This window comes from Xenopus tropicalis, chromosome 9 (genome assembly GCF_000004195.4).
Source record: "Xenopus tropicalis strain Nigerian chromosome 9, UCB_Xtro_10.0, whole genome shotgun sequence".
Taxonomy (NCBI): domain Eukaryota; kingdom Metazoa; phylum Chordata; class Amphibia; order Anura; family Pipidae; genus Xenopus; species Xenopus tropicalis.
The window spans coordinates 54,335,348-54,356,319 of record NC_030685.2 but is presented as its reverse complement, the minus strand read 5'-3'; the positions used below and the strand labels follow the sequence as shown (position 1 = coordinate 54,356,319).

General features: G+C 39.1%; 1 protein-coding gene across 3 annotated transcripts in view; it reads left to right on the top strand.

The window, feature by feature from the left end:
• Window positions 1-688: 688 nt before the first annotated feature.
• Window positions 689-20,972, top strand: part of raph1 (Ras association (RalGDS/AF-6) and pleckstrin homology domains 1) — an 86,746-nt gene continuing 66,462 nt past the window's right edge. For 2 of the 3 annotated variants that reach the window (XM_031893701.1, XM_031893702.1), the window contains exon 1: window positions 691-1,231. The gene's annotated coding sequence lies outside the window, so the exon portion shown is untranslated. Of the gene's footprint in view, window positions 1,232-20,972 lie in introns of all 3 variants that reach the window. The other variant, XM_031893700.1, reaches the window with a different exon arrangement.

Below are 20,972 nucleotides of genomic sequence, written 5' to 3'. Positions count from 1 at the left end.
ATACACGCATCGATGAAATTGTATGAATTTTTCTAGAAAATTTTGGTCAAAATCTGCAAATGTTGTGTGTATCGTGCAATATCCTTGGGGGACTTGGAAGTCATTTTTGGTGTCATTCAATTGGTGTCTGCCAACTATTTCATTTTGATAACATCCTCTGATTTGTATTTTAAGGGCTTTATCCTATAGTTTTAGTCGGAATGTTAGTTTCACATCATTGCATTTCAACGTATGAACAATATCCGAATGTTTGTTGGAAAAAGACTTTAATCTGAATGTGTATGGCCAGCTGGAAAAGAAGGCAGCAGAATAGAGATGCATTATGGATCTTAAAGACAAGGATGAAATGAAGAAAGAAAATGAGCATCCACCAATTGAAGAGGCCAGATATAATAAACAGCATAAGATCTGACTAAAATAAAAATTATCTGGAGTGTGGATCAACTTGCATTACCCTGGTCAACTTCAAGAATCCTGCCCTGAAGGGTTAAACAGTACACACTGTGAAATGATGAATTAACTTGGAATGTGACAGTAGCCATGAGGTATTGGGGAGGGGAAGGTAATAAAAGATGCTGAACAATATTAACTAGCAGGCAATTAATGGAGAAGCGAATATGTGTTGCTCTTCAGTTTGAGAGCCCTTCATTATAATGAAAGAACAGACGTGTTATCAAGCGGCCCTACTGCTGCCGGAGGGTTGCTGCCAGTAGTAGTGCAACAGCTGGAGTGCAGCAATCTAAACACGCTTGTTACAGTATGGGGAGGCATGATGACTGCTAGACACACCCAGTATGGGATCGTCTCTGACTTCAGAAGGGAGTGGAAGATAGATAGGCCCTCTGGGGCAAAGGCAAAGAAGTAGCACGACAGGGACGGGAGAACTGTATCGCTAGATAGGAGCGCTAGCAGCAGGAAGGCCGCGCAGGAAGAAAGGAATCCACAGGCGGAATACTGGAAACCACCGTGACTCGTGTGAGGGAAAATCCCGCAGCAGAGAGAAGGAACGTGGAAAGAGCCGGGAGAGAGGAAGGGAAGGGCCTTCCCGGTCACTCCTCCTTCTCCCATCCTCCTCCACCCTCTCTCCCTCCTCCCCGGTGCTGCCGTCACTCTCAAGCCGGGAGCTGACGGGGTGGTTGAGGCCGCCGGTTGCCCGCATCTTGCCCAGAAGCCGCACAGAGGAATTACCCAGGTGGCAGAGGGAGAAAGCTTGGAGCGAACGCAATACAAGGTGAATGTAGGGCCGAGGGTTTGGCTGCTGCTGCTGCTGGTGTGGGGGATCTGCACTGCTGACAGGGGGCCTGGGCAGCTACTGAGGATCGCACTGTGCTGGGGGCACCAAGACACTAACTGCCACAGGGTGCGGGGTGCCCTGCATACATGGCTATGTCCTGCTGCATTGTGTGGGGCAATATGACAATGCATCTTGGTGCCCTGCGCTGTGTGGGTCTGTGTTGCAGTGTATCCTACAGCCCTGCATTGTGTGGTGTGTATTTCACTGTATGATAGTGGCCAGCATTGTTTGTGGCTGTGTTACAGTGTATCCTAGTGCTTGTAGGGATGAGAAGAAAATCATGTCTGTATGGTTGCTCCTTAGAGCAATTCCTGTGAATTAGGGTTACCATATTGTCCTTCTAGAACTCAGCACCTATATTATGCACATTCTGCAGGGCTGATTAGCAATTGTTCATCTGCATACCACATGGTTGCATAGAAACCAATATAGGCTGCAGCCAGCATCTGAACTGCTAATTAGATAGAAAGCATTTGTGTTTTATTGGTGTCCAGATTTAAAGGGACTATATGGCAATGTGTCTGCAGTAATGATTTATATGGCATGTGGGTTATTAATGCAAAATAAATAGGTAGGGCCCTGAAAAAAAGCCTTGTCAAAGCAGTGGCCCCCCTGTTGTTAAACTACAATTCCCAATTCCTGGTGGTAGTGAAAAGGAAAGTTTCAGTTCACCAACAGCTGGAAGGCAGCAGTTTGGACTGCTGATCAGACATGCAGGAGATTGTAATGCAGGGGTGTTCCTCCTCAGTACCCTGATTTAGAAATGTATTCAGGGAGCTGAATGTGATCTTTGCGTTATTTTCTATGGTATGAGTTTCATATTCTAGTTTGTGCCAACTAATATTTTGTTTATAATATATGCAGTGTGTTAGGGGAAGTGTATATGCCACCTTTTATGAACAGTGCTATACATTACAAGGGCTGCATTTGTATATTGAGTAAGGGAGTTGTAATATTTTGTTGGTACAGTATTTATTTCCATATGACAAGGTGTGTGGGCAGTATAATGATTACTTGGGAGCTGTTGCATTTCAGTCCTTGGGAGAGAATTGTTTCCTGACTTGTATGGATGCCTGTGGTTTGTTTAGCTTTGATTTTACCAGTCTGCCCTTCTGCTCTGCCCTGGGCACTATAACTTCTCTTTCTGTATTCTACCTTGCCTAGTTACTGTTTTTTCACATTTCCCATAATTCTAAAGAAAAAAGAACAAAGACGTCACATGCAAGTTATTAATACAAGCAGTCTTAGTGGGTATAATTAGCCAAGATCCTCTCATTAATATCTAGCTCTCAACAAATCTTCAGGCAGCTGCCTTTGGTCACCCCTATCGATAAGATGTTACCATTTTTAGGAATAGGGACGTCTTATATGAGTAATACATTTTAGATTTATAAAGGCCATTCTTTTAATTTTTACTTTGTTACCTGTATATAAAGGTTACTATTGAAAACCTGCATAATAATGCTGGTCTGGCCTTTGCTGTAGTCTGGATTTTAGAATACAGATCTGGAAATACTTTATATCCACCTCTGCTTTATAGATTACATAACATGCCCGTACTTGTGAGATCTGTTGTGCTAAGAAGCGTGTGTGATGTCCCACCATCTAGAATTTTACCTTTGAAATAAGTAGTTCCATTAGTGCAGATGTGCAGACACGTGCTTGTATCACTGAACAGTGGTGTTATCACAAGTGAGTGTGACAGTGCTGTGGTATAATCTGCTATCCTTTGATGAGTGGCCACTTCTGGTGCCTGGGGGAAATGGCATTACTGATAAAGAAATGACAATTCTCATCTTACAATCTCATATAGAATGTATTTCAAATAAGATTCAAGAATCCTTATTAATTTGGCTGTGCTACTGGCATTATTAACAGGTTTATGTTAGATTAAGCCCACTAAACCTCTTACTAAACTATCCTGTAATACTGATTATTTTATTTGGGATAATGATTGCAGATAGGCCATAAGTTGTCTGACGTTTCTAACATGAAACCATGTTTTAAATCTTAAACAGTGTTGCAGGTTCAACTAGCTTCTTTAATGCTTCATATCAAAAATTGATGTCTTGCCAGGCTAAAGCAGAAGATACATAAGTGGTTCTACAAAAATAAAGAGAAACTGCTCTTTTTTGACTTATAAGATCTTGATGTTCTTTAGGCTTACTACAGCGTTATAAGAAAAAGCCTTCTGGCAGCATCATGCATCTAAAACATAAATAGGTGATTAAGTTTTTGGTGAAAGGAATTCATATCTAAATATATGGTTATTGTTCCTGCGTAGTCTGAAATGCTTTTTACTACCACCACCTCTTTCACAGGGGTTCAGTCGTGAGATAACTGTATTTTTATAAGTTAAAAGGGAAACCACCATGTTATGTTTTTTGTGGATATTATCAATGTCTCTCAGTTATTATTGGTATTACTTCCCTGGTGGAATGCCTTTTGGGCTAGGCTTTTATATCATGCATGTTAAGATAAATATCCCTAAACGCTAGAAACTGTCCCAGTTTACAAAACTCATGCTTTCTTGGCCTCAGACTTGTGGTGTAACTAGTGCTTAGTTCATTTAATATGCAGTTGCACATATTTTGGTCACCAGTTTTTACATATGGGTGTCAGTCCTTCTGTCTTCCCATACACCTCTTTAAGAGCTTAAGGGCAGTTATCTGCCAGATTGATGGGGGATACTAGAAATTGTAGCTCAGAAACAGCTGGCCTGTAAAAGTAGCTTGTCCCTTGGGTGTAGTCCATACCTACCATGTACTCATGTATTGATAGAATAGTGAGAGATAAAATCATTAAGGACAATGGCACACGGGACATTTTTTCATCCATGATTATCTACTGTAGTACAGGAGACAAAACAGCCAAAGTTCCCTTCTACCATGTACTCATGTATTGATAGAATAGTAAGATATAGAATCATTAAGGGCAATGGCACACGGGACATTTTTTCATCCATCATTATCTACTGTAGTACAGGAGACAAAACATCCAAAGTTCCCTTCCCACCAGCATTAAGGAAAAGGTAGAGAAACATATCCATTGCATAGTAGCCCCAAATTGCCTGGTCACCACAGGCAGTGGAGTCAATGCATTTGCTTTCCCAGTGCGATATACAATTTTTCTGTGGCAAGGGAAATTTAGATGTTCTACAGCCCAGGTTGGAGGAAATTAGGAACAACTAAAAAAATTTGTCATGTGCCATTGCATTTAAGGATGTTAATGACAAGGGATGCAGAATCTGCCCTGGGCAGGAGATGTCTTATGGTGGCCGTACACATAAAGATCCGCTCGCCTGGCAAGGCCGCCAAGCGAGCGGATCTTCTCCCAATATCCCCACCTACGGGTGGGCGATATAAGGGAATTTAGGCTAATTCGGTCGCTTGGCCCTGGAGCCAAACAATTGAATTATAACAACTGGAATAGGTGCAGTCCAATCGACTGAATTTTTTAACCTGCTCAATCGATATCTGCCTGGTTTTTTCCCATACATGGGCCAATAAGCTGCCAAATCGGTCTCCGGGACAATCAGCCCGTGTATAGCCACCTTTAGGGTTGTCTTAGGTTAGTACCAATATTTTGCCAGATCCTGTATGGGAGTATCAAGGCAATCCAGGTAAAGAGAGAACTGATATGACCCCCTTTTTCTCTACACAGGGTAGAGATCTAGATCTTTCTTAGATTCCCCTTTGCCAAAAGACTTTTGTGTGTGTGTTTAGAGCCTTGGCAAGGCAGGTCCAAGAAGAGTCTGATATAAGAATGAGTGCCCCCATGAGTAAGAACAAGCCAATGTGAGAGCCTGATCCCTGAGATGAGGTGTTTTAGCAACACAAGTAGAATGGCAGAATAGGATCCGTTATCTGGAAACCTGTTATCCAGAAAGCTCTGAATTATGGGATGGCCTTCCCCCAAAGACTCCATATTAATCAAATAATCAACATTTTTTAAAAATTATTTACTTCTTCCTCTGTAATCCTAAAACTTACCTTGTACTTTATCCCAGCTTAAATATAATTGTTGCTAAAGTCAAAGCAATCCTATCTAAATGATGGAAAGATCCCTTAGAAAGAAAACCCCAGGTCCCAAGCATTCTGAAGCTTATGTAGTGTGGTTTGTAAGCTAGTGGGAGTCCCACCGGTGCAGGAGCTCTTGAGTGATAGGAGTCACTTGGTAGGTGAAGAAAATGAAGACCCTGTATAACGAAGCTTGTTTGAGTCTGGAGTATCAGCCCTAGAGTATCAGACCAATTACATTAACAACTATGTTCAGTGGTTGCTATTTATGAAGCAGGCACCAGGGCCTAATAGCAGTATTGTATATTTTCCACCCTGACCTGAAGGGGTATTATAACATTAGTGATCCTTGGTGTACCTTGTGCAGGCTTGGGCTGAATGCCGGACAGTAGACTGTGGCCATATGTATGTAAGCCAGTTTTACAGTGTCCATTTGAAAGCTTTGTGCTATGGAGGGTCATCAAGTATGCCCCAACTTGGAAAAATTTCTTGTAATTTCTAGTAATAACTAAATATATTTTTTTATTATCTACATTTTCTTTTATACTGCAGGCTTGAAATATATACCTTTCAGGTTGGTAGAACTCCGTTTGTCAGTCTGTCCATTTTGGAAGATGAACAGGGGCAGTCTTATTCAAAAAAAAAGTACTGTAAATTTTAAGCCTCACAGTCAATCTTATTTTTAATTGCCAGGGTTAGTGACCCCAACAACCAGACTTTATATTCCATTACAAGCTGGAAAGAGGTAGGATAATCTCACACCAGTGTTATCTACATGTCACTACCAACACAGGTCCGATTTTGTGCCAAAAATGCACACACAAGGGTTTTCAGGCTGAACTTCTCTTTATTTTTAAAATACTAGCAACTGGATTCGTTTTTCATGTTTCAAAATAAGAAGTGGCAGGCTATTCATTGAATTACTAGTAATGATGTGCTCAGAAGCCTATTATTTGCATATACTTTGACTGCAACTAAAGTGTAAGTTGCATTTATTATTGTAACTGTCAGGAAGATTATTTACGGTTGTAAGTTCATAGTGTTTTCTCTGTCCTCAACAACCAAGCTTAGTGTAAGAACATATTTTTTTAACCCTTTATAGATAACTAACAAAGTCAGCTAAAAAACATCTTTCATTTCAACATTGCTTAATGCTTGAGTAGTGTTAGTATGTTTCTACCCAGTGCTGTCTGCAGCTTGAATTTGGTTAAGCTGGCCATACACGTTTAGATTTGTAGGGCCAGGCTTATCTTGAAATGATTGTTTAAAAAGTACGATTGGCCCATCAACGATAACGACCATTTTAAGCGGTGATATCATCTAGTTGAAGCTAGGAAAACTACCTGCTTGGTCCTGCAAACAATTGGACAATGGGCTAATTTCATTGATAACAATAAAAATTTTCCAACCTGCCCAATCGATTTTCTGACTGATGTTGGATGAAAAATCGGCAGATGTGCAATCATTCGGTGCCCACTAACCTTACAATAACTGGACTGATTTGTTGAATCACGCTGAAATTGGTTATCAGGGAGAGAAAAATCTTAACGTGTATGGCCTCATTTAGGCTAAAATAAGAACCTGATGGTTATCTCTTTGAACTGTTAGGGCTCTGGCACACGGGGAGATTAATCTCCCCGTGTGCTAGAGCACTAAAGCTGGCCATACACGCACAGATACTATCGTACGAAACCTCGTTTCATATGATATTCGGTGCGTGTATGGCATGTCAGCGAGTCGACCGATATCGCAGGAAGCTGCTGATATCGGATGACTCGCCGATCGGCCAGGTTAGAAAATTTTGATCGGGCGCCATAGAAGGCGCCTGACCAAAATCTGCCGTCAGGGCTGAATCGGCAGAAGGAGGTAGAAATCCTATTGTTTTTACCTCCTTATCTGCTGTTTCAGCCCTGACTGTGTGTGGCGGATCTGACGATGTTTCGTGTGACCGATGGTCGCACGAAACATCGTTAGATCGCCACGTGTATGGCCAGCTTTAACAGAGCTAAACAAACAATGTTGTTCCCGGTAGGATACCTGAATAGGGAAACAAATGAAAGGGAGAGCAAGCATTTACCCTATATCTATCCTCTTTGCTCCCAGGAGTCCCATTTAACCAAATTGCTGCAACAGTTATATAACAATTGTTTCCCTGTTTGGTGTCACATGAGGTTTAAGTTGCCCCATTCAGGCCAAGTCTGCAGCATATCAGCTCATTTATGGGCCCACCCCAGTGGCCAACCTGATCGATAGCTGGCCTAAAATTGACTAGATATCTATTGGGCAAGTAAACCAACCCGATTTTGGGGGGCCAAATCAAACAAAGATCTGCTTGTTTGGCTACGTTAATAATGTTGGGAAGAATTTTTAATACAGAAATTTTTTGTTGTGTTTCATTAAGAATGTAGTGGTTACACTCCACAATGTGCTGTGCAGCCCGGTGGGTTTGCAGTTGATTTGCTTGTGTTCAGAGGAAACCAGTTGACAGCTTTCCCAGACTTGCTTGGTCATGCTTTTCCTGCATAGCAAAGCAGTATTCTTAGTGCATTGACTCTTTTCATTGACTAGGCTGGGAATCCAAAATCATGTTTCTGTGAGCAATCTTCTCTGAGTATCAGTTTGTAATTGGACAAATAAAAAGGTCTTGCTAAGCTATAAAGTATAAGTACCATCAAATATTAGATATCAGAAAATAGATTATATACTTATATTATGCAAGAGCCATAAATAATCTGTGAATATACTGTATATCATTCTATATGGTTCTCATCAGTTATCATGTGTGCTCAGCTTGGCTCATTTAATCTTGTGTATTATATAAGGAACAATGTACCTCCTGTTATAAGGATATTTGCAGTTCCATGACTATATAAGTTTTGGTGCTACCTAATGATGCCAAATTATCCAGAATTCAAAAATAAACAGGTGCACAACAGGAACCTTTAAAAGTTAAAAAGCAAAAATCTTAATTCTATATATATATATATATATACACACATATAATATATATATATATATATATATATATATATATATATTTTTTTTTTTTTTTAAAGCTTATCTTAAGGCAAGTTGCTACCTAATTACTACTTGTATGTGGCAGCTGTATCCCCTGCCACCACCCCCACTGGCTATGAAATATAATTATGGAATTAGATGCTATCTCTGCTTTATATCCCTGAGCATTTTACATTGCAAAAGCAGGCATTCAGGGATGTCTCCAGGGAGTGGATAACACATAATGATATTTGTTATTGACTACTCCTGAATGAAACATAGCAATATTAGAGGCTGAATGGGATAAGTGTGGAAATCTGCTTTCAGAAGTGGGAAGGGGGGCTTATGATCTGTTTTATAGGAGCCTGTCCTCCCTTTGCTGGTATTATCAATGAATATTAGCTAGTATTTATACATAAACATGATGAGGGAAGGCACAATTACTTCCCTGCCCCCCTTTTGTATGGGAGAGCCCTTAAAGCAGTGTGCAAAATTAGATTACACCATCATGAAAGATCCCAATTGTGTTTGGGTTTTTTTTTTTTTTTTGCACATAACACAATTATTTTTTTTTTCAGCTTTGTGTCAGAATGGGGGAGGGTACATCTTGCAATTTTAGCAATGAGTTATTTCGTGGGGCCACTGGTTTGTACATTTGCTTAGTTTTGTTTATATCATACTCATTTTTTGTACAGTCTCTTGGCTCCTTTTGCTAACACAGATTTCCGCATGTGCGTAATTTCTCTCTGTGCTGCACAGTTTATGTCTAATCAAGTACTCTCTGGGATTTCTAACCCTCTAGCTCTAGTGTTTGGTATAAATATGACACTTTCATGCACATCGGTTTGAGAAATGTCCACATGCCGATTGCATGAACAGAATTGCTTGTAGTTGTCAGTACTAAAAAATTGGTTCCTTTTATTGTAATTACTCTCATTGATTGATTGTGTGTTTATGCTGCTTTAAGACTGATGGCACATACCTCTGCTGCCTAATAATGACTTAAATGGGGAACTCCTGAGAGCAGCAGTACAAAAAAAATATAATATTGCAATAAACCATAATTGGTGCAGTGGCACTGATACAATTTTGTCCACCACTTGTGTCTATAGCACATGGGATGTATTTGGGCATGTTGAACATGCTTTAAGACAGTTGCCTATTGGTTTCTGTTATTTATTGCACTTCACAAGAAAATTAAACCATTTTTACTTTAGCACTTCCTAGTCCTGCAGAGCACAGGAAGGGCTGTTAAAACTAATTATTTGTCCACTGAGAAGCCTTCTGATAACGAGCTGCTCAAAGACTGCTGCCTAAGACCAATTAGATACAAGGAAATATGTCTCCCTGCGATGAATCTCCTCTAATGGTGGCGACTAATCTCCTTGAATGCTTTCCTACTGGCGAGAATGTTTCCGAAGTTGCCACGTGGCAAAAAAACTTTTTAGATTACTACTTAAGAATGGCAAAAAAATAATTAGGAAGTTATGGATTTTATTTATATATTGAACTTATTTTTACCAAAGGTGTTTTAGTTGTATGCGGTCACTTTAATATTAGGTTGCATCTGATGTAATTTCATACTAAAACGGGAAATGAAGAAATGGAGCCTGATGTCATGGAGTCTATTGATCATATTACTGTATATGAGTCAACACACAGGGGCAGATTTATCAAAATGGGAGATTAGAGCTCACCACAGAATAATTCACCCACTTTTTATTCAATCTATGGGAATAATGGGATTTTTAGAAGCGTATTTATCAATGGATGAAAGTTAGGGGCACATTTACTAAAAAGTCTAACTAATTTTCTTTATTTTAAAAAAAAAAAAAAAAATCTTTTTCAAGAATGTCTGACATTTACTAAAAAGTCTGAACTGAAAAAGTCAAGAAACTGCAACTTTTTTGAATTGTTGCACTGAATCCTTTACTTTTAGGATACGTCAACAATCCAAAACTTCTAAAGTTTGAAGCAAAAGAAGGATCCTCCAGGGAAGGGACATCTGATATTGACTTCTACATGATCTCCGAAAATCCGAATTGGAAAAAAAAAAATCCAAGCATAAATGGCCCCCTTAGAGTTTACAATTTGATAAATATGCTTCTAAAAATCCCATAGGACAGAATGGACAATGGGTCAGTTATTCAGTGGGGAGCTCTAATCTCATATTTTTATAAATCTGCCCCATAGACATGTGACAGTGTTTGGGTGATAGGTGTGCTCCTTTCACTTGCATGCTGTCTTTGTCGGAATGTCATTGCATACGCTGATAAAAAAAAGAAATTGGAAATGTGATGGGAAAACAATTTTGGCAAATATAATTAACAGAATAATGACCATAGCGCTCTTCCCACCCTGTGTGCTTACCTTTTTCTGTGCCAGATTGGTCTGGGAGGGGGGACCCATTGCTAGTGCAGAGAGCGCAATTGTAAATTCATAACTGGAAATCTGGCTCTTAAAGTTATCGGGAGCTTCTTTTTGCCTCCCCTGGTAACTCATGGTTCTCACCTTGCCCTGGGGCCTTGTTCTGTTGTAGTAACTACAGTTGCCATTTTTTTTTCCCAAGTAGGTGTTTTTTTAACCTCCAGTGACTGCTTGTAGACTTTTTGTAGATTTAGTTTTTCCATTTATACAAATTATATAGAAATTAATTAATTAGTAAATGGAGACTATGCTGTCCTCCAAATGAGATGCTTAAATTATTAATTAGATTGCCTCCTCCTTCTATAAATGTATAAGGAACTTATAAAGATATTGAATGTCATCATATTATCTTATACGGCTGCAGGCCCAATTCCCTTTGCCATGTTAAAAGATAAGTAAGCCTTTTATCGCAAAAGCCCCTTAAAAGACTCTATAAAGTCTCATGCAGATTATGTGCCACAAGCAACCCAGCTGCACACTAGACTAGGAAGTAGCTCAGAAAGCTGAAGTTGAGCTGCTTGTGGTACAGAATCTGAGCCTCAGTGCAGGGAGAAAGGTATGTTATTCTAGAATTGTAAAGTTTCATTAAAAGGTTTACTTATTCTTTAAAGACTTTTATAATTAACCATGCTTTTTCATTTTCTTTATTTTATTCTCTTATCCATTATTTATACAGCCATGATGTATTATGCCATGCAGGTGCAGCTGTGCCCCATTGAGCTTATGGTCTAATTTCCAAGGCAAACAACGCAAACATGCAAGTAGTCGGTTTCATCAGAACTTAGATATCCTCCCTGAACATATGAACTCCTGTTATTGTTTTTATAATGGGTAGCATTAGAGTAAAGCTAGGGTCATGAAACACCTTTTCAACTATCTGAGCTTTTTAGGAGGGGGATGTAACCCTCTGTTTTTCTCTAAAGGTATGTAACCTTACACGTTTGTGCATGTTGTAGCATACTTAGCAGGGTGTATTGTGTTAACACCGCCACCTTGTAAGCATTCCAATTTCTTGTATTCCGATTCTGATTGTATTTTTGTATTATTTATCAGTCCTGATGATTGAATGTGCACACAGGCATGTTCTAATTATTTAGGGAAATGGAAAATAATCAGGTGTCGGCACACAACTTGTATTTCCAAATTGACCAGTGATTCTGCTAGTACAGGCATTGGATGGAACAGTCAAATCCGTTTAACTTTATTACATTGCATTAACATTTATTTATAAAGCGCCAACATATTCCGCAGCGCTGTACAATAAGTGGGTTACATACATTGGTCATACAGAGTAACATATAAAGCAATCAATAACCGATACAAGAGGTGAAGAGGGCCCTGCCCAAAAGAGCTTACAATCTACAACTTTATGAAGAAAAATGAATGGCAAAGAAAATGGGTTCTTTCACATTGTCTTACCTTAAGCTGCTGCTGGCCATTGAGATAGTGGCAGCATAAAAAGAGTCCTGTATGTAAATGTACAATATAAAAACAAAAAGTGAGCAAATTGTAATTGAGCAGGGCTCTTGGTCATAAAGTCATACAGTCACACAAATGGCTGACCACTTTAACATACGTTGGTTGAGGCTTTGAAAAGGGAGTAAAGAAAAAAAAATACAGTTTCTAAAATGTTACTATTACAAACATTATCAAGCACATTATTTACCCTGGGGTACTTGGGACAGCTTTCCAAGCTTTCCAATATTACCTATGTGATTCATATAGAAAATTAATTGTTAAACATGTAATTTTGTAATGATTGTAAATATTGTAGAAATATGTTCCAGGCAATTAATTAGTATTTATAACAATCTAGTAATCAACATCATCACAGTACTTTGTGTAAAACCAGTGTTGTTAATCTGGAAGCAATACTAATGCTTTATATTTATTAGCTGCAAGTTGTCCAGTTCTGAATTATTGTTTCCCATAAATATCTAACAGCAATTATTGTGCACTGAATGGAATGATTATCAGAATGTTAAATTCACTTATGCTAATACTAATTTTATGATATAAGTTGTGGGGTACTGCCACACGTACAAGTGTCGGACTGGAACTTACAAAAACCAATAATATAATTGTTAAGCAGCAATGCCACATGGCTGATTTTTGTTTCCTTTAATGAAATCCTTCCATCTTTTGCATGGAATGTTTCTGAGGCTGTTTTGAGTCACTGTAGGAAAATACTGGCACCTGTTGAGTTTGCTTAGCTCTGGACTTTGAACTTAAGAGGAGAGTTATTTAAGTGAGAGTTATTCTATTATGGAGATTATCTGATTTAAATTGGTCAAAGAGCGTCACTCTTATAATCAACAGTATTAAAGCTGCAAACTTTGTTTTCATTTTTGGAGGGTCCCCCAAAAATATCCCCCCAATACTTTGGTATATTATGCTTTATTTGTTATGGAACTTGCACACACAAGGCATAATGTGGCATCTAGAATCACTTCGCTTATAAAGGCTTTATATCTTTTATCTATGTATGCAAAACACATTTAGTGATGACATTAACTTGAAAGGTGCCCATACTATAATAGTAGGCTTGCCAAGACAGCTATGCAGGCTTTGTGGTAACATGCAAGGGCTATGATTGAAACCCTTCCTGCCTTTTTATTGCTGTTGGTGCTTGCCTTCAAGGCACAGCTTGTTACTGCTCTGCAATATCTAATAGCCATGTATAATAACAAACTTGGCTTTATACTCCAGGATCAGAACCTGGAACTTCCAAAGGGATGTAATTAGCACACTTATCAGACTACACCTCACCAAGCACCGAGTGTTTAATGTTAACGCTCTTTGTTTTTGTCGGTTAAATTTGTAAGTTTACCTCATGATGGTAAATAACTTCAATATTGTTTGCTTATAGATAAAATCAACTTTATACTTGCAAATAAGTAAAGTATTTTGATACATGTAATAAGCAGTGCTCAGAATTATAAGACTTTTTATTTGTCAATGGAATGGGATCATTTCAACAATTTGCATGTTTGTTTTGCTCTGTATGTATGTAATGTTCACATTTACCTGCCCAAATAACAGCAAAAAATATAGTTTGCATTTGGTCTTCATATTTTATTATTTGCGGTTTTTGAATTATTAAGCTTTTTGTTCAGCAGCTCTCCAGTCTGGAATTCTTAAAAGCTAAGTGGTTGCTAGGGTCCTGTTTAGCCTAGCAACCAGGCAGTGGTTTATAAGAGAAACAGGAAAATGAATAGAGGAGGGCTGTCAGTGAAAAACGCCTCCAGCGTCCTTTGTTGACTCCTGACTGACTTCTTGGTCACCCTATTTAACTTTGGACATCTTCATCAGCTGCAGGCACCAATTGTTAGGTTGTAAGACAGCAACAAATCATTATGCATAACCCAGCATACTTTTTATGCTGAATTTACAGTACTTGATGACCAAGAAATTGTGTGCATAATAATGGTTTTATAGACCACAACCGAGTTGTTTTATATCAACCATCTTCATCAGGCTTGCAAGACTTGTAATATAAAGTTAATAGAACTGGAGATCTGCTGACTGAACCTACTACTCCTGTGCAACTATACAATGTCACAGAGGCTTTTAAGGTGGCCATACACGTTACAATTACAATCTTTCCTGCAACCGATGGTCACAGGAAAGATCGCTCGTACTCTCCACTTTCTACCCCTATCTAGCGATTCATCCCTAAACGCTTGCTTTTGCCTGGGCGCCTTCAGCAGCACCTGGACAAAAATTTCTGTCCCGCCCGATCGACGAGGCGCCTTATATCCAAGGCTTTTGGGATATTTTCCTCCTCATCAATCCACCATACACACACCGAATATCTATCTGTGCCAGTATGGGCAGCTTTAGTACAGTTTTTTTGCTATTAAACTGTTATTCTAGTCCAAGCTTTGAATTGGAAAATGTGACTTTTTTCTGTACACTGCGTTGGAGCTTTTATTGGTGAGTTTGTCATGCCAAATTGACAAGAAGTCTGGTCATTCAGCAGCCTGCTTAACAACAGCGTTTGTGTATGGACATTGTTGGATGGCCCATTGCTATTCTACGAGAAAATTCTAATAGAAAAGGCTAGACATTGTTTCAGGTTGATAGGCATTGGAACTGTGTACACGGAGCATATACTAGTTTGGTTTATACATCTGAATGGCCGCTGACATTGTGCCTGCCTCAAGTGAGCTATTGTCCAACTACAGCAACTGAGCAGCACATTTAAACAGTGATGACTGCAGAAAAGCACCATAAAGTGCTCTATTTGTGTCTAATGAGAAGAAAGCTATATGGAAAGTACCACTTCTATGTGAAAACGCAAATAAGGATTGCTTTGTGCAGGATAAGCAATCTGCTCATACTAAACTTTGTGTTCAGGGAAAATTAATGGAGAGCAAAATCTACTTAAAATCTAATAGAGTTCCTCTTTACTGTCTTGAAGTGTAGTGGGTTAAGACTGTATTCTTTTTTAGGGGGCTAAAATATTTGTCTCTAATAATAATGTTCAAGCTGTAAACCTGTAAACCCCAATCATGCAGAGAATTGTTGGCAGTGGTGTTATTGTTGGCTGTTAGAGATCTAACAACTGAAGATAAAAGCCAGTCTATAGTAACAGATCTGGTTTGTCTGTGTGAGTGAGTGTTTTATTGTGGGATTGCCCTATGTGTGTCTGGCATAGATTCAGACTTGAAGAGAGAACATTTTACGCTGTCTGCTTCTGTTTGCATACAAGCAGAATACTGGGTACAGATTCAATTACTGGACAACACTTTCAAATACGCTCAGATAGTGTCAGCAACAATTAGGTTACTCATTGACTGTATCCAGTCAAAAGACCAAAAACCTATTGTATGTCATCATAAAATATATAGTGCTTTATTTTGTTCTCCATATACAGACGAGGCCTAGAGTGATATGTACATAGTAATTTCCTTCTCTGTCTGTGATTATATGGTTGGATTCGCCATATTGCTTGACCTGAGAGAGGCCTTACTACAACCACTGTAGATGTTAGCAGGCCCAGACTGAAAATCTGTGGCTGCTGTAAGATGACAGATACAGTTCCTTGACCCTTGGGAACTGGTTACATTATCAACCCCTACACCCCCTGTTACACTGCACAAGTATTTGAGAGGGGTAAAGGAAGATTTAGTCTAGGTGCGCAGGACACGGGGCTAAAAGCACAGAAAGTCATGCAAGTAAATTAATACAATACATCAGGAACATAACCTGATCATCTCTTAATATTTCTATAAAAAGAGTGCTTATTGGCTCTTTAAAACTACAGGCTGGAATGAAAGGAATGGAAAAATCTGGTAGGTATGTCCTGAGTCACAGGACGTGTAGGATCTTGCTGGTTCTCTAAGAGGAACTTTGTTTCATGAGACAGAACATCATCATGCATTTTTTTTCAACCTGGTAAACTGCAATTTTTTATTTCATGTCTTAAAGGAGAAGGAAAGTCATTTTGCCATTTTGCTGCCAATAGATTTGCCACATTAGTGCCATCTAGAATGCTATATTTATTCAGCAGAAAGTTTTACTATACCTGAGTAAGATGCCTAGAAGCTCCCTCCTATAGCAGCTGCCATGTTAACTTGGTCTTGGTAGCTTCCTGCTGCAGTTATAGTCCTTGGAAGCTCAGATCACACATTTCTAATGGAGAGTGGGAGTGAGTTCTTATGCATTCTTATGGGAGGGGGGAGCAGGAGAAGGGAGTGGGAGAGAGGAGCAGGGTCGGACTGGGGGGTGCCTTCTCCGGCTGCATCCCCTGCAGCGCACCCCTAAACCCCCCCCCCCGCAGGGGCCCCTGTCCGACGTCCTCCCCTGAATGCGTATGTGAAACGCGTCAGGGTATGACATCGGAGGCCGGAGGAAGCAGCAATAGGGTCGGGTATGGGCCGCTGGGGCCCACGGGGCCTGATACATTATCACAAAAAAGACAAAAAATCCTGTGTTTCTCTTGATAGAGAACTCAATGCAGCGTTTCTGTGAGTGCTTATGGCTGTATTTACATAGACCTTTCTGATAAAGCTTATTAGTTTTTACCTTTACTTCTCCTTTAAAATGAATGTTGCTGCTTTCCTGATATCATAGACTAATGATACCAGTGAAGCCAAGTAGGTCTTCATTCGTTGGCTGGGTCTTTTATTCATAAAATAGAATCAACTTTGTGAAGATGAAAACAATTAATCTGCATTATCTACATTATTCATACTAAACCAGCTGCTTTGAACCTTTTCATTTCCTCTCCAGACATTTGCCGAATTGCTAATGTATCGTGCTCATAATTTGGCCCAAGAAGAACACAAATTCTCTTCGCACACTGTTGGAGTGAGTATGGGCACAGACAGAGGGCTGCTTGTGCTACGAGACATTTGCAGCTGACTCCACTGAGCCTGCTGCTGCCTTCTTACTAATCCATTAAAATATTTGTTTTCTGCAGTGAATGTGATGCTGCAGAGGAGAGACCAAACGAGGGAGTTTCCTCTGTCAAAAGTAGCAGCTGCTGTTTCCTATCTTATTGGGTTGGGGCAGCCTTTTCCCTCCCCTGCCCCAAACAGCTGTGTGTGCTTATGGTCAATAATAAAATGCAGCCAACATTTAGTACTAATGAACCTATCAGCCATTTTTGAGGGAAGGGATGAATAAGACAAACTCATATCCAATATTGATATTTTAACAAATGAATCAGTATACTGTATGCTATTATGGTTTCCATCTTAAATTGAAATTAAACAAGAACATTGAAAATTTGATTCCTCTCCATAAGATTTGGATTGCCTTGCTGAAATGAATTTGCCGTGGATTTTTTTCTTTTTTTTTCATATAGTTACAGCAATATTTAGGGGCACGTTCATTAAAGTACGACAGGTCTGATTACAAAAAATTTGTATTTTTTCTGAAGTTTACAACTTTTGCGTATATTCTGCAATATTGTCGTTAATTTGCGCAAGTTTTTCGTATTTTGAGACAATTTGCGCAACAAAATCGTATTTGTTGCAACGAGTAGGAAAGTTTTTGATTCATTCAAGTTTTGGTATTGTGACTTTCCTTGGGCCGGGTTGGAGCTGCAGATTGCCATTGAGTCCTATGGGAGGCTTCCAAAATCATGCATTGAAGTGTCAAAGTCAGAAAGATTTTCCCGCCGTTTACGATCGTTTGGATACAAACGATTGGTTCAATACGAAAATTTTAGAATTTTCGGATCATAAGACCAAAATCTTCATATTCAAACAAACAGAATTTTCGTGACTTTTGCAATCATCAGATATTATTGGATTCCTTGATTTGGATTTGTACATGAATGTGGCCCTAAATGTTGGAATGTTCCCACATGAATGTTCCTGATTCTCTCTCTTAAAAAGGCTGAGCTCTATCAGATTCGAAGGTGTTGATTTGCGACCCTGTGTTTTCATATGTTGCATAGTTCAGGAAAAAGGGAAATATTAATTTTAAAAATGATGTATTCCTTTGGAATTTGTCGTCTGTAATCAAGGCCACAATCATATATTTACTGTATAAATGCCTTTCATGACACCTGTTACTCTTTATAATTACCTTTTAAAGTACCTTTACTCCTTTTGCTTTGTGTTGTCACTTTCATTAGATGCTTCATCTCTCATGAAGGGGGTCCTTGACCTAAAGTGACACATTTAGATTGCTGCCTGGCTCTGTTACAGCACTTTCATTAATTCAGATTATTTGGAGTTAGGGCTACTGGTATAGTTTTATGTGTATCTTCTAGGGATAATAGGCACACAGCTCATACCTTCTACCAAAATATAGTTAAGTAAAGCAAATTATGCAATAATAAGGCATAGGGGAAATGTGTATAGAATAAGTATACTATAATAATAGTATAGTAACTTTTTCCTTGACACACACTGCTTTATAAATGTTTATTTTCTCAGTTTAGGTTGGTTAAGTCATGGAGGAATTACATGTTAAGCACACTTCTTTGTCATGTTTAAGGCAATGCTAATTACTATTGAACAGCTTGCTTTAAATTGTTGTAATAATTTAATATACTGTATATACTTGAGTATAAGCCTAGTTTTTCAGCACCCAAAATGTGCTGAAAAAGTCACCCTCGGCTTATACTCGAGTCGGGTGCCATAGGTCCCTCTAGACTAGCATCCTCTCTCCTTTGTGTGCAAATTAGGCCACCTGCAACCAGACCCTAAAGTGCCCTGGCCTAGGCTCCCACTAGCAATACATATTTCCCCTTACATCTCCTCCGGGGCTGGGTCTGCTGCCAGTTTGCCAATGTGCAATGAGCGTGGGGTAGTACTCATATTGTTTTTCTTGACCCTCTTCTCCGCTTACAGAGCTAGTTTACTGTTTTTCTTTGAAATAAATATTGAAAAACATATACCCCACTGATGCCTCAATTAATGTAATTTTATTGGTATTTATTTTGATTGTTAAAACTTAGCAGTAGCTGCTGCTTTTCCCACCCTAGTCAATAAGTTTTTCCAGTTTTCTTAGGTAAAATTAGGTACCTCGGCTTATATTCGGATCGGCTTATATTCGGATCGGCTTATACTCGAGTGTATACGGTAATTATTGGTTTGTCTTTCCATCACAAGATCTCAAGTGCAATAAAAAGAGGCTAATGGTGTTCCTGTCTCTAGGCTATGACCATGAATGAAAGCCATTTGGATATTATTATTGCTGGTACAGTAGCACATTTAGCAACATTCAGATTTTTGTGGTTTTAGAATTTTTTGGAAACCGTGACTAAACTCCACAAAATTGCACATTTGCTGCACAAACGGTTGCATCAAAAAACCCTGAAAACCTCTAAAACCACGAAGCAAAGAAAGATCTTCCAGTTGTAAAAAGGACACCTGCCATTTCTACATGATCTTGGAAGCTTTTAGATGGTGTTTTTTTCCGTACTTGTTGCATAATAAACAGTAAATAAAAAAATCATGTTTTTTGCGCAAAGTTGTGAAAAAAATTGAAAATTAGTAAATGCCCTGCTAATTGTTTGGGACTGTTTTCCATTCTTTGGGGCAGAGCTCCTGGTTCCATTTCAGGTTTTAACCTTAAGGCGACAGCGTACAATGACATTCCTGGCAATTCCATGCTTCCTACTTTGCGGCTACAGTTTGAGGCTCTTTCCTGTTTCAGCACAATAATGGCCACATGCACAAAGCCATTGGGAGAACTTGACCGGCCTGAGGTCTCACCTCAAACCAACTGACCTCAAACCAACATGGAGCCGGCCACTGCTCCTGTATAAACTATATGTGCATCTAGCTCCCATCATTCCCCAACTACAGGCAGGGATTATTTAGTACCTCTACTAACTGCATGTTGCAGGGCTTCGCTGATAACATGCAAATAAAACTGCATTTCCTTAGCTCAGCTAAAGTCATGACTAGGGGATGTCTTGCTGTTTGTAGTTTGTCCCAATCTATTGCTTCATAGGCAAAAAGGGCACAGTTAGTCTAAGACTGTAACTGGTGATCTCTGATGGCGCTGGTTCAAATCCAGCTCAATGTGTGACTGTCATGCACTATATTCATTGACTGTTATTGATTTATACCAGTCCTTGATATTTAGTCACAGTATGTTCTCCACTGATCTAATGCTCTTGCAGGCTCCCATGTTTTGTTTCATGCAGTCCTGTTCACAGAGCAGAGTATTATTTGCCTAATTAAACCACCTTCATACCTAATCATGGCCATAGGAGAGTCGGGCGTAACTGATCAGTTCTAACTGGATCCCAGTGACACTAAAAACATGGTACCCCGATAAAGGCTAATGAGAAATCTGCTCAGTGCATTGGAGAATTTCCTGTAGCAACAGTTGTATCTGCAAATATAGATATGCAACCAACATCCTTTTAATAGGTAATCTTGGCAGCCTTAGTGTTAAAATACTGTACCATTCCAATTCTTTCCAGTTCTACATAAAGTAAACTATGAGTGCTGTTATGTGAGCACTAATTTGTCTTCCTTTGATATATACAGTACAGGTATGGGACCTGTTATCCAGGATTCTGGGGACCTGGGGTTTTCAGGATAAGGGGTCGTTTTGTAATTTGGACCACCATGCCTAAATACTTTTCATTATATCTTCCATTATATCCAAGTACAAGGTACTGTTTTATTATGACAGAGAAAAAGGAAATCATTCTTAAAAACTATTCAGTACTTCATATCAAGAGAGCACTGGGCTCTGTACCATAGAAATGCCTCAAATGTTTCTAATGCTAACATGTAGATATGGTGCCTTCTTGT